Genomic DNA, 13174 nt, shown 5'->3' on the forward strand with positions numbered 1-13174 from the left:
AACCGCTCTGCAGATGGGATGGGTGAAACTCCTCCTGGTGCAGTCCCTCAGGTGGTGGGATATTGTCCCAGTAATCCTCCTGCTGAAGAAATGGAAAGCTTTCAAAACCCACTGCAGAGCATTATCCTGTTTTGGCCAGGATGATGGGCAGAAGGAGAGCCTGACTGGTCTTTATGGTCTGTAACTATTGTCCTAACATTACGTGGGCGAACAGTCCCACAGCAGGAATTTTATGGTGCTGGTTTCAGCCAAAACGTGTGTTGCAGGTCTCGCTCGGTCTGGTGACATAAAACGACTTCTGTTTATAAATTCCTCTGCGATTGCAGCATCATTGCCAGGACTGAAGGTGATTTCGGACCCAGTCAAGTCATCCTAGACTATACTAATACTGCTGTATTTCTGGGATCAGTAGTCTACCTTTTTTTCCTCTGGCTTGGAACATGTGCTCCTCTTCCTGTGTCTTGTACAATCATGAAATTAGCCACCCAGCCCTTCAGATACATGCATGGCACACAGATATCACAAGCAAAACACTGTCTTGACAAATGCACCACTGAGTAGTGAACTATCTTGGATTCCCTAAGTTTAAGTACTGAAGAGCTATATGTTTCATCAGGGCACTGAACTGCAGTATGAAAAAAACATGGCCATTAACCCAATATCCTCCATGCCCATATCAGAGCTCACTGCATTCAAAGGAAATTAAGAATTTTTGGAATTCTTGGAAAAATTTGGAATTTTTGGAATTTTTAAGAATTTCCCTAGCTGCCATGAATATGCCATGAATATTGCTGTGGAAACTGTGGATGTTCAGCTTTTCCAGAGAAACAGAACTTGTCAGATAGCTCTTCACAGCTAAACTAAAGAGGGCCATGCCCCAACCACAAGAAGCACTGAAGAGCTATAGGTGTTGATGCTTATAGCTTTTAACAGTACAGGAGTTATTTCCACCTGACAGCAGAGGTTTAACTAAGCAGTACATGCCCCCGAAGCCTATAAACTGGCCACGTGTTTCATTTGTGGCTATGCCTTTTTGTTCAAATTGAATTTGGACAGAATTTTGCACTGAGTGATTTCCAGAAAATCTTGTTCTTCATCCTACTGGAATTTTTAAGGAGATATTTGCCCAGCTGTCCACATGAGTGTCTCTTGTAATGTTTGATCCCTTGGAGAACAATCATGGATGAAATCGCACAAAATATTGTGCAATTCTGTTTTTCTCAATTAGGAGCTTGGAAATAACAAATATACTGGCATGTGATTTCAGCCCATTCCCTTCTTTCTTTGACTTCCTATGAAGAAGAAATAATATATTTATTTTCTGGAATATAGGAGCTGTGTCAGCCAGTATATTGACACATCTGTGAAACATACAGACTCACTTCAAAACAATGTTTTCTCTCAGAAAGGAAATTGAACTAAATTTCTTCTTAAGTCATTGGCCAACCATGCAATGACAGGATGGGAATTTATCCTGCGTTTCACCAGATCTCTGCAGTCCTCAGATGACTGGAGCCCTTCGACGGCTCTGTGGGTACCCGGCACCTGATCGGCAGCATTGGGTTGCAGCTCCTCGCCTCCGAGTTTGCCAAGAGCGGAGGGGAAGAGGCAGAGAGGAGGGCCAGGAAAAGGGGGTAGAACCAAAATGTCTCCCCACAGCTGCCTGCACCTTCTCCTAGGAGGTATTTTGCAATTCCCACATGAGGAGACATCCCTCCTCCATTGGTGGGCACCAATGAAGCAATGACAGGTCCCTTCTTGGGTGGCTCAGCAAGCTCACCATCCTCAGAGGCACCCCACGCCATGGCCATACAGACACCAGCCCCCTTAGATCTGCCCAAAATACCTCCAACCCCGCATTCATCTATTCCCACCGGCAGCACTTGTTTCAGTTCTCCTCACTTTCCTCTGGCCGCTGTGGAAACTCGTTACCTGAGTCAAATGGCGTGAAGAAATAAATGGCCAGAGTGTCTGGGCTGCCACATGGGGATTCCTTGCTCGCCTGTGAGGATGCACAGGCAGTCACTGCCGAGGCATTTCAGGAATGGAGAGAGATGAGGACTGAGAAGGAGGTGGGAGGATTATGTCTAGACAAGCAATTGACGATGGCGTTTGGCTTGCTGATTTTGCAGTTGTCTTCCTAATGGACTGGCAGGACTCTGTAGTGGGGCTTTTAAAAGCTCACAGAGGCCATATTTAGTCTATGGCTATTTTTTTTCATCCCAATGCTCAGTTTGCTTATAAAACATCACCAAATAACAAATCACTTAATCTTTTGTGAAGTCTACTCGTCCTTCCATTTAAGACACATTCTTCAAGCACCACAGTCTGATTATTAATGATCAAACTGGGAAAATGTTTGTGTTGCTAATATCGTACTTTGTCTGTTGAATAATGGAATAGAAATTGTGCTTGCATAAGGTAAGTATTTAAAATAAATCTGATTAGACAAGCCACACACATAGCCCACATGTTCATAGACTCCTGGATTGCTAGGGAAGGGGATTTCATCACCAGCCTGATTTCTGAACCAGCAAAACTCTGCCTACAGTTCATTACAAGGCTATTTTGAAAGCACTGACTTCTGCTTGAAAAGCCTGAGTGTTAGCAGAAGAAAATGGAGCTGAAATAACCCAGAGAAGAACCACAACCACCTATTTACACAGTTCATCCACCCTAATTAGCCTCTCAATCTGACCAGCATATAGGAGCTGATGTAACAGTCCTGAAATCCACCACGGACGTAATTGAAACCTGCTGCAAAACTCGGCTTTTCTTACAGAGTGCTTGGGGAGTGTAACTGCGAAGTTTCAAAATTTTACAAGTATGTTCTATTGCTTGTCCTGTATAGTAAATAAAATGTTGAAAAACTGGCTTTCTCCTCAGGTTTGTTGGTTTTGTAATGATTCCAGTAACTACTACATCACTGAATATCTTTTAATACACTTGCACAGACATAAGAATTTATGATAAACAGATGTATTTGGAGAAAAAGTACAACTGCAGTAACTCACAGCCTTGTCTTTCCATGTTCGGCTGCATACTTCTTTATTATTATTCTCTGTATGCTTTTTTCCAACTGCCTGGATATGTGCTCCTAAAGAAACACACATTTTTTTCAACTTGGAACCATGCAAGTGTAGCAAGTAACCTAATAGGAATATATAGGTCACAATATTACAAAACTCACTAAACTCCAATTCAGTGATTTATGCTTTTACGGTTACTTCATCGCCACTAGCTGCTGTTGAAGGAGCCAAAAATGAATACAAATGATTATGGTTTGAAATAACAAAAAGGAAAGGTATTTTTCATGACTTAAACATCTATTCTAGATTAATTTTCTAAGACGCTATTCCCATTTATTTCCAGAAGGAAAATATTATGTTTATTTTATTTCTGTTAAATCAAATAAATGAGCTATGCTCACTCGCTACCAAGGGGAGTATTTAGTACTATGATTAGTTCTCTTCAAGTCAGAAATACGCTTGCAGTGACCTGCAGAAGGGAGCACTTTGCTGTATAACAAAAATGCAAAAATTCTGCTGGCTCTGATGCATGTAAGCAAGCTATGTCCCTCTTCAGGTGTACAAAATACAGATTACACTGTCTGTGACCTGCCACAGTACCCCTGTGTAATGTGTGTTGTGGTATCAGCTTTGTCAGGTCTGGTTTGGAGGGGACAGCAAATCATCAAGATGTCACTGGCAGGGATGGTTTGACAATAAGCGGCCATGCCTTTTTCCATTTTCGGTCCATCTACTCTAAAAATTAACCTTGACTAGGGATGAAAGACCTCATCCAATGATGAGACCTAATCCAATTTCTTATTTGTATTTAATGTATATATTTTTCAGTGAGTTAATTGAGTGGATCAAATACAAAATGGCATTCAAACACACTCAGAGGACACCCAACTTGGCTTTCACCAAAGTCAGCAATTTTACCAGAGCAGAGGGATGGGAAGGCTGCAGGGCTTTGAAATCCTTCCCATGCAGTGCATCTTCAAACCATGGGCTTCAATTTGAAAGCCAAATAAAATCAAATAACATCAAGCCATGAGGAATTTTTGTCTTTTGGTAAATACTAAATTATTATGTGCAGTCTGCTTTAACAAATATTTAAGCCCTGAGGAGGTACAGATGAAGGGATGACTTTTGGCATCAGCACTTGCTCTGCTTCCTCATCCCCAAATCGTGCATTATAGGAAGAATCTCAGGAGAAAATGACCTGTGAGAGAGCAAGAAGATCCTTAGAGACACCTTGTCCAGTGAAGGAGCAACACACCAGGTGGTATAACCTGGATTCCCTTCCATTCCTAGACACTTCTTTAGATCTACTCAAAGTAACTTCACTAATGACCGAGGGACCTTGTTCTCTGTGTTGAGAGATACTTTAAAATAAGCAAGGTTTGGTTTAAAGCAGCTCATCTCCCATTCTTACATTTCACCCCTTCATCCAGCTTTTAATACGACCATTAGTGACTTGAGGTTGCTCAAAATGGAAATATGCATGTTCCAAATATATATAATATATATAATATATATATCACTCCGTCCATCCCTTCTCTATTGTGTCATTCAGAAAGGACAAAGTCACCATGTGGAGGTCAAATGTGATGCCTGCCTATTGCCTATTGGAAAGTGCATTGAGACCATCTTGCTTATTTTGCATAATTTGCTCAATTCACATATCGTAAAACTTTCCATTTATTTCTGAATGGCTTTGAATTGGCAATTTCATTTCCTTATGAAAGGCTTTACAGGCAGATACAAAACAGCCATTTTTAAGTCTCAGAAAACAACAACAGCAAAACAAAACCAAGAAAATAAGGACAAAAGTATTAATTAGCACAGATTTCCCAAGGACAGGTTATGCCAAAATAAGGCAATGTCCTTCCAAGAGAAGGAAAGAGATTTATTTAATTTTTTTCCAACAGATTTGTAGATAGGGGAAGAGCAATATCTCTTCAATTTGGCAAGATATTGCAACCAGTTCACATGACATCCTCATCTAGGTTACATAGAACATATCATAGAATAGTTTGGGTTGGAAAGGACCTTAAAGATCATCTAATTCACCCCTGAATTAAATTAAACCCATCTAAATCACCCCTGCCAGGGGAAGGTACACCTCCCACCAGACCAGGTTGCTCAAAAATAATCAAGGGAAGTAAAAAAGTGGTTGGAGAAAAGTATTCAGAATGTTATCAGTAATTCATGATCAGAATAGAAGGATGTGTGACATGGACGTTTCCAAGGGCTGGAGCCTTTTACTATTCAATACTTTCAAGAATAACTTGAATAATGCATTGAAGAGTATGCTTAGTACTTACTACTTCCAATTTTGTAGACCAGGCAGGAGAGCAAGCACTTTGGTGAACAGGATTGAAATTCAAAAAGATCTTGATAAATGAATATTACAGTTTGAAAAAATAATTCAGTAAGGGGAATGTGAAGTTTCACGGTTAGGTTTGCAACTTCTAGTGGCTTGTAAGATGCAATGATTCAATATTGTCAAGCTGTTATGAAAAATAGTAGAATATGCTGGCCTGTACATGTCTCTTCTGCAGAACAGACGACACACTCCTCATTTTCTCCTGAGTCACCCACTGTGAGAGAAAAGAAAGTAAAACAGAGGCAGAAGGGGAAAGGGAAGTACATTTTGCATATTGCAGATGGATAAGAGGAAGAGGGGAGACAGCACAGTAAAACAACTTTCAAAAGAGCATTAAGTAAGGATGAAAATAATGTTCCTTGTAAAGAAGGCAGAAGCTGAAAGCTTTGTGTTAAGGTACATTTGTTTTCAACAAAGGGTTGAAATATATTTCAATTTCAGATCTTTGCTTGCATTGTGAGAATGTCAGAAAGACCTTGATTTGTGTGTTCTGAGCCTGATTATTTCTGTTGGCTTTGATGGAATAACAGTGGAAAGGCTGTCAGACAGAGGAGAACCCAACAATGAAGAAATTACCTCAATTTTGCTGGCATAACTAATTGTCATAGGTTTAGTAGAAACACATTTATCTCTTTTAGATGTTCTTTGTTACTGGATTTTTTTTTTTTATAATGGGAGAAGTACATGTTTCTGTCACTTCATTTTTTTTGGATAGCAAGTCAACTTTAAAAATAAGAAGTCAAAACAAAAATTAGCTGCTCAAAATGAAAAGATAGATCTGAACTTCATGACTACTCAGAGGTCCCTAATCTCTGTCATAGAGGCAACTGAAAAGAGATGCTTGCTATATGCTGTCTGAAAAATAAAATGGCTTCAAAACCTTGCTATTTGACCATGACACTGTCACACAACTTCCATACCAATGTAAAGCCTTGTAGGAAAGGTTTTTGTGTCTGTGATGGAAGGAAGAGTTGGGAAATCACTCGTTGCATACAGATGTTCAGGAGACTATGAAGACACAAACACATTTTAGCAATGCCCCAAACTCTACTGTTTCCCTCAACAACAACAAAAATTGCCTAAACAGTAGAGAGTTTCCTGGAGGACTTGAGGATTTCCCCTCCATAAAAAACAGATACAAATTTATCATTCTTTGCAGGAAAGAGAGCGCTTCGAGTAACCCTAGGCGGTCACTGTTGTCTTCTGCAGACATAACTGACATTTCAGGTTATTTTGTTTTGTTTTTCAAATACTCTGCAGTCACAAAGACAAAACAAAAAGGACCCACAAAAACAAAAGAAGCAATTTTCAACCAGAGAGGAATGTGTAAATATAAACAGGGTTTGCTGAAAACTTCAGTCGGTCCCATCTGCAGTGGCAGGGAGCCACAAGGTCTTTTGAGTCAAGATACGCTGCATAGGTCTTGAGCCTACAAATAACAGCAACCCCGAGCACACTATTATTGCTGTTTGTAAGAATATCTTGATTTGATACTGGAATCTGATTCAGCGTGTACGTTTCCATGCGTGTCCCAGCCTTTCCGCTTTAAGATGTGTCTGTGCCACACTACTCTCAAAGTCCCAGATAATGAGGAAAAAGGAAAAAGGAGTGGATGTAAACAAAGCTGAAGTCTTTCAAACCGGTCAGCTTCCCCTGGGCTTTTTTATTATTATTATTTTTAATTATTTTCCTCACTGCAAACCCTTTGATTCCAGTTGTAGATTTCCCACAGATGAAGAAACAAAAGCATTTAGGTTTCCTACTGCTCTCACCCCTGTCAGCATTATGCCAATGGGTGAGAGCAGATGTGATGCTGGGCACAGCAGTGCTGGCCTGCTGGCGTTATAACTGCATCCATGAAACACCTTACTAAGGTTGACTGTGTCAAAAGCAAAAGATGTCTGAAGAGGAGTATTCTCCATGCCCACCTCCTACCTCCGTGTCAGCTCTGAACTGCAGGAGTCAGCAGACTTGTTTGTGCTCGATGCTCCACTGCAGATGCCGCGGCCACCACTGCCTGACGCACGCTTCCATTCCTGCTCTTTCCACAGCGTCTTTCTGGATGCTATATCTAGCAGGTGGAGCCTGGCAAGCTTGGAGGAGCTGTTTCAGTGTGGGTTCAATTGCCATGTCCCCACTGAAACAGCGAGCAACTTCTGTGCAATGCAATCTGCCTGTTGGTTTGTTTGGTTTAATTTTATTTCGGTTCTGCTCACAGAACTGCTCGTGTTCATAAGACTCAGTTTTAGATGTGACATGGACATGCCAACAAGCACACTAGGAAAATGATTATGCAGCTGGATATCCACATACTGTTTATCCTACCTTGTCCTACTGAGATGAGTCCCATCACAGCCTACTGCACACTAACAAATTTCTGTGAGACTTGGAGCCTTTTACACTGCAAGAGCTTTTTCCAACCTGAATTCTGTATGTTAACTAAAGAAATCCCCTGAAAGAGAAGTAGAGATTGCTTAGACTAAGCTTTTATATTCATACATAGATTCACAGAATAGTTTAGTTTGGAAGGGACCTTAAAAATTGGCTAGTTCCACCCCCCTGCCATGGGCAGGGACACCTCCCACCAGACCAGGCTGCCCAAAGCCCCATCCAGCCTGGCCTTATATTGCTGAGTTTGTTTCTGAATGAGTTTTAAGACTCTTAGTAACATAGGCACTTTCTGCAGATTTCACCATACTTTACATTCTTGATAAAAGAAGAGTGTTTGGTTTAGACTGTAAGCTCATCAGACAGCATTTAGATTCACAGTTGTGTTTTTTTTGGTTACTTTCTTTTTTAATTTTAGGTTTTGAGGGTTGTTTACAAGAAAATATCCAGGAGTCAACCAAGAGCTTTAATGCCAGAAAGGCATTGAAATTCCATGTTCTTATTTAGGATCTGGATCTGGGAATCTAGACTTACGGCTCCACACCATGAAAGACCATAAGCAGCTTGGCTAAATTCACAAAGGACTTTCGGCATGCCTAAAGTAATACACACTTGTGTGTGCTTTTCTGGACTGGGCCTAGTTCAGAAAGCCCAACAAAATATAACTTCGTACCACTGTGGGACAATGTAATGAAATGCAAAGCACTGCTTCCTACCAGAGACTCATCGGTGATTGATCTCATTCAGAATCAATGCCTCTTGACTTTCAAGGTCATGAATTTAAACTGTGACTCTTATACGTATGCTGGTAAACATATAAATGCTTATACATATATATTGTTATATATGGTATAGTATACAGGTATATAGTTATATATAGTATAGTGTTCCTTTAGACTTATATGTAGGCTACCAAGATACAGTCTTCTGTACGTTGCTTTTCAGGTTCCACACACACAGATGTCTGCAAGTGCTTCTTTTGCTAATTCCCATTTCCAACTGAACTGGACTTGAGGATCCACAGGTGATTTTGGGTGATGTCAGGGACTGCTGGCAGTGAATGAGATGACTGTACCACCCTCTGTTCAGCCTTGAGGTCCCTCGGAACCTTCTGCAGAACACTGTATCGCCATTGGCACATTTGATGTGCGTAAGGTTTAGCAAACACATCTTTTTCCTGCCATGCCAACGAACGTGATAGCTTATGAATCAGTATATGCTATTGGAAGGGGCTGTGTCTCACCTTACCCAGCATCACTGAAATGGGTAGGCAGGAGCTGGGACTTCACATGCCAAAGCACATTTTTATGTGCAAACAAGGCCCCTTAGGGATAATCTGTGATGAAGTGACACCTCGGGTCACAGCTCAGTCTCTGGGCAGGAAGATGGGCGGCAGGGTTCTGCCACGGCCTTACCAGAGACAGCCCTGAAGGCAGCTGAGCCTTCATTACTCTTTCACGTTTCACAACCCATGCCCTGTTCTGGATATTCAGCCAAAGCTTTTCTTTCATAATCCCACATAATGCACCATCCTCACCTGTTAAGGGCGCTTGGATCTGCTCCTCACGGAGATAATGGGGCGTTACATCAGTAAAACTGTCTGGGCCACCCAGAGCTATTTCACCTCTTCGTCTTGGAAAACCCTTTTGGCTCTTTGTATACTATCTTTGCAGCAATAAAATTTTATGCTCCTAACAAACCGAGCCAGAGCAAAGCTGTTATGCTGAAGACTGGATTACGGTGGTACTTCTGCTTTAAAGGTTATATATAATGGTCACTGCACTACTGGTATGTTTGGTTACTGCACCGTACCCCTTCTCTTCTAAGTATTTCTGTAGGTGCTGTTTTGCTCCTGGCCTGGTGTGCACCAGAATTATCTAGATACCTCAACTATCCATTTTTAGGATTCAAGGGTGGAAGGATAACTGTGAGACTGCAGCAGGTATCTGGGGAGATAATCCTTGCCACTCCTCATGGCACAGTACAGCTTTATGCTTTTGCTTTGAGGACTTGATTTGTAGGAAGGAAGTCTTCTGGTTTCCACCCCTCCCTTTGCCACTCTGGTGGACAAAGCCTCACAGCTCCCAGTGGCCAAAGATGACGGCTGATGGGAACTGCCACGAGGAGTCCTTGTGCCGACCTGAGGGCTCCTCTGATGAAATACTGATGTGTGCAACACAGACATCCACCTTGGAGTAATCTCTTCTCAGCTGATGATTGTGTATTCAGGGCATGAATCACTTCATCCCACAGCAGACATCTGAAACACCTCAGGCACGCTGCACCCCTGAAGGTGTCTACATCCCTCTGCTTGCCATAAAGCAAGCCAGGGGTGAGCGGATCAGACGTAAACATCTGCTCCAGATGTGTCTGAAGACAGGTGAGACGATTGCTTCCTCGCACACGCATTTCCCAGGCCAGGAGCTGGAGATGTGTCTCCCTGAGCCACCAGCCCAGCCCCGTGCCCATGTTTTGCAACAAACCTGGCTTCCGTGAGAGCCTTTGGCTGCCAGGCAGCCACTCGCTCTGCGCCTTGTGCCTTCTTCTCTGCTTTAGGAAATTCCAGCACAGAAAGCATTAGCTGGGCTTTCTGAGGAAGGCTTAATTTTATCTCCTCCTCCCGCCCCCGCTCCCCACCACAGTAAGCAAAAATAGTTAAATGTTTGGGGTTTGGTTGCATGCATTGTTTATCCATACTTGCTCCTGCTTCTGTGTTTAACAGAGGAAATAACTCGCTACGATAAAGTATCACTACACACTGGTAACATCAGATAAGCAAAGCTGGACAAAAATGTTTGCTTTGGCACTTCTCCATTTTATTTAATTTGGCCGGAGAACCCACTTTACTTCTGGAAATGTGAAGGCCCTGTTACGTTTGACAGTAACACGAAGAGTTTCACAGTTTTTCTAGTTAAAGTCTATCTAAGACAAGGAGAACTACCCTACCATTTCTTCCCCTCATGCACAATTGGCCTGGTAAGCATCAAGCTGCACATATCAAAAAATCACAGTGCATGTCATTCGCGTTACTTTTTTGCCTTTCCAGAAAAAAAAGAGCCTTTGCAATCTGCTTATCTGCCACAATCAGAAGGTGCACAACACCGATGCGATAAACACTTCAGGTTCAACACAGCGGAGAAAGAAGGGAGCACACCTAGAGGGAGGACATCTGCTCACCACGCCGCAAAGATCATCCTTACACCTTATGTACAAACTGGAAGTCTTAAATAGGCTGGATTTATTTCTTGGTTTCTTTTCCCACCCATCTCTCCATTCTCTTCCTCCCTATATAAAAACATTTATGCAATAAAAATATTTCTAGGGCACAATGTTAAAAAATACACACCTAATGATAATAAAAACTTTTAACTGGAAAACTTTAGTAAGAAAAGGTAAAGCTGATTTTCTAACCAGATAATGACGGAAGGATTTTTTTTTTTCAGATACTGGGGTGTTTTCACTTGTAACAGACGAACACAGTCAGCAGATTTCTGTTTAACACTGACTCCTTAATGGGATACTTGAAAATTTTTTTCTTAGCTATAACCAGTGTGTAATTTCTGGGACTTAGAATTTGAATTTCTGGTTAAACAATGTAGAAGCCAGCTATAATTTCATGCAAGTCATGCCTTTTTGCGGTGCAGCGGGTGCCAAACCACGGCTGAAAGCAAAGCGATGACAGACAAAGGGAACCCACCGGCTAACTGGGTGGCTGCGTTTCGCTTGGGGAGAGTCTATACAAGCCATTTATCAGGAAATCGAGGGCAGAATCCACAGCAAGTCCAGTACCCGGTCCTATACACGAGGTACAGGGAACGTGTTCATATCGCACAGTGAGCGGATAAAATGCTGAGCAAAATCTAACACACCAGGTTCCCTGTTCCCTGCCGGGTGCCCTGCCCACGCGCTGCAGCCTCACCGTCCCTTTCCCTTGCAGACCCAGCTGGAGTCGGTGGTATCAAAACCACATTGCTTTCTGAACAATCACACCTCCGTTTTTAACTTAAATTGGGCTGATACAGTCTAACATAAGGAAAATCTCTCGAAGGAAAAGAATAATTCTCTCTTTTTGTTTGTATGCTATCCTACCTATTCTTCTTCTCTCTTTGCCACAGAAATTTGGAGATGAAGTCAAACACTGGAAAGAAAAGATGGTATTGTAAACCTTGCACTTAAGAAAATAAAGCCAAATCCAGCTCTTCCTGGGTTTTACGTCTGAACTTCCTCACCTCCAGGCTTCAGCTTTCTGGTCTGTAAACAGGAATAATGCTTTCCTGTCTCAGAGCAGTATTGTAAGAAGCTTAAGTGATTCATGTTTGTTGGATGCTGGGACATGGCAATGTGTTTGAGGATATGGACATACGTATACATGCATATCATGCATAGTTATGGATGGAGATGTGGACTTTTTTCTATTATTTTTGTGTATGCCTGCTGTTTTCTCTCTTTACCATATCACTATCTTCCTAGAACACAAAGCTTTGTTATAGGCAAGACTGGCTCAATATGTTTAAGTGAAGACCAGCTTGCACAGGAATGAAACGCTGCGCTTTCTTGATGTATATTTCATGCTTATTTCAAGTGCCAATGCTAGAAAGTTTTGGTATTTGACAACAGTAGCAGACCACAGGCTCACAACAAGCTTTCATTTGCAGTGTACTCTCACATTACCATATCTTTTGGAGCAATCTATGACTGAGAAGCGAAGCAACACTTCACCTAGGTCTCTTCCTCTGTAATTTTCTGCTTTAAATAACACGTTACTGAACAATGACATTTTGAACTTAAGCAAAAAAGGATCATCTTTCCTTTCTGTTGCCAGCACCCTCAGACACAGTTCACACAAGCTCCATGAGAAGCTCTTTGTCAGCCTGACTCCCACACCAAAGCCCACATCAATACCACCTTTTGTTCCAGGGCCATGTAAGCCCTTCTGTATACCTCAGACCTTCTTTTTAGCGTTTTTTGTTTTTTTTTTAATTTTTTTTTAAAGTGCTCCCCTTTCATCCAGTTTTGGGAGATGGGAATTTCACAGCAGTCAGGCTGACCAACAACATGACATCTGGAAAACACTTTCCCCATTGATGGCAGGCTTGCAGCGTGATAACTCTGGCCCAGCTTCCACTTCCATGTTGCTGTTAGAAGGCCTGATTCACTTCTTACTTCCTCCCAACCTGGACAGCTAGAATTTCCCTTCCAGAAACAAAACAAAACAAAACAGAACAAAACAAAACACCACCTATTTTAGAATTAAGCTCAGAACTCTTGCTTTACTTAGCCTGTAGAAATCCTCATTTTGTTGTTATTAAAAAAACAGAAGTCAGCACATTGGATACTCTATCCTCCATTCAAATTTAATTTTTTAAATTATTTTCAAGTATTTATTTTT

Source organism: Anser anser (genome assembly GCF_964211835.1).
Source record: "Anser anser genome assembly, chromosome: 1".
NCBI classification, from domain to species: domain Eukaryota; kingdom Metazoa; phylum Chordata; class Aves; order Anseriformes; family Anatidae; genus Anser; species Anser anser.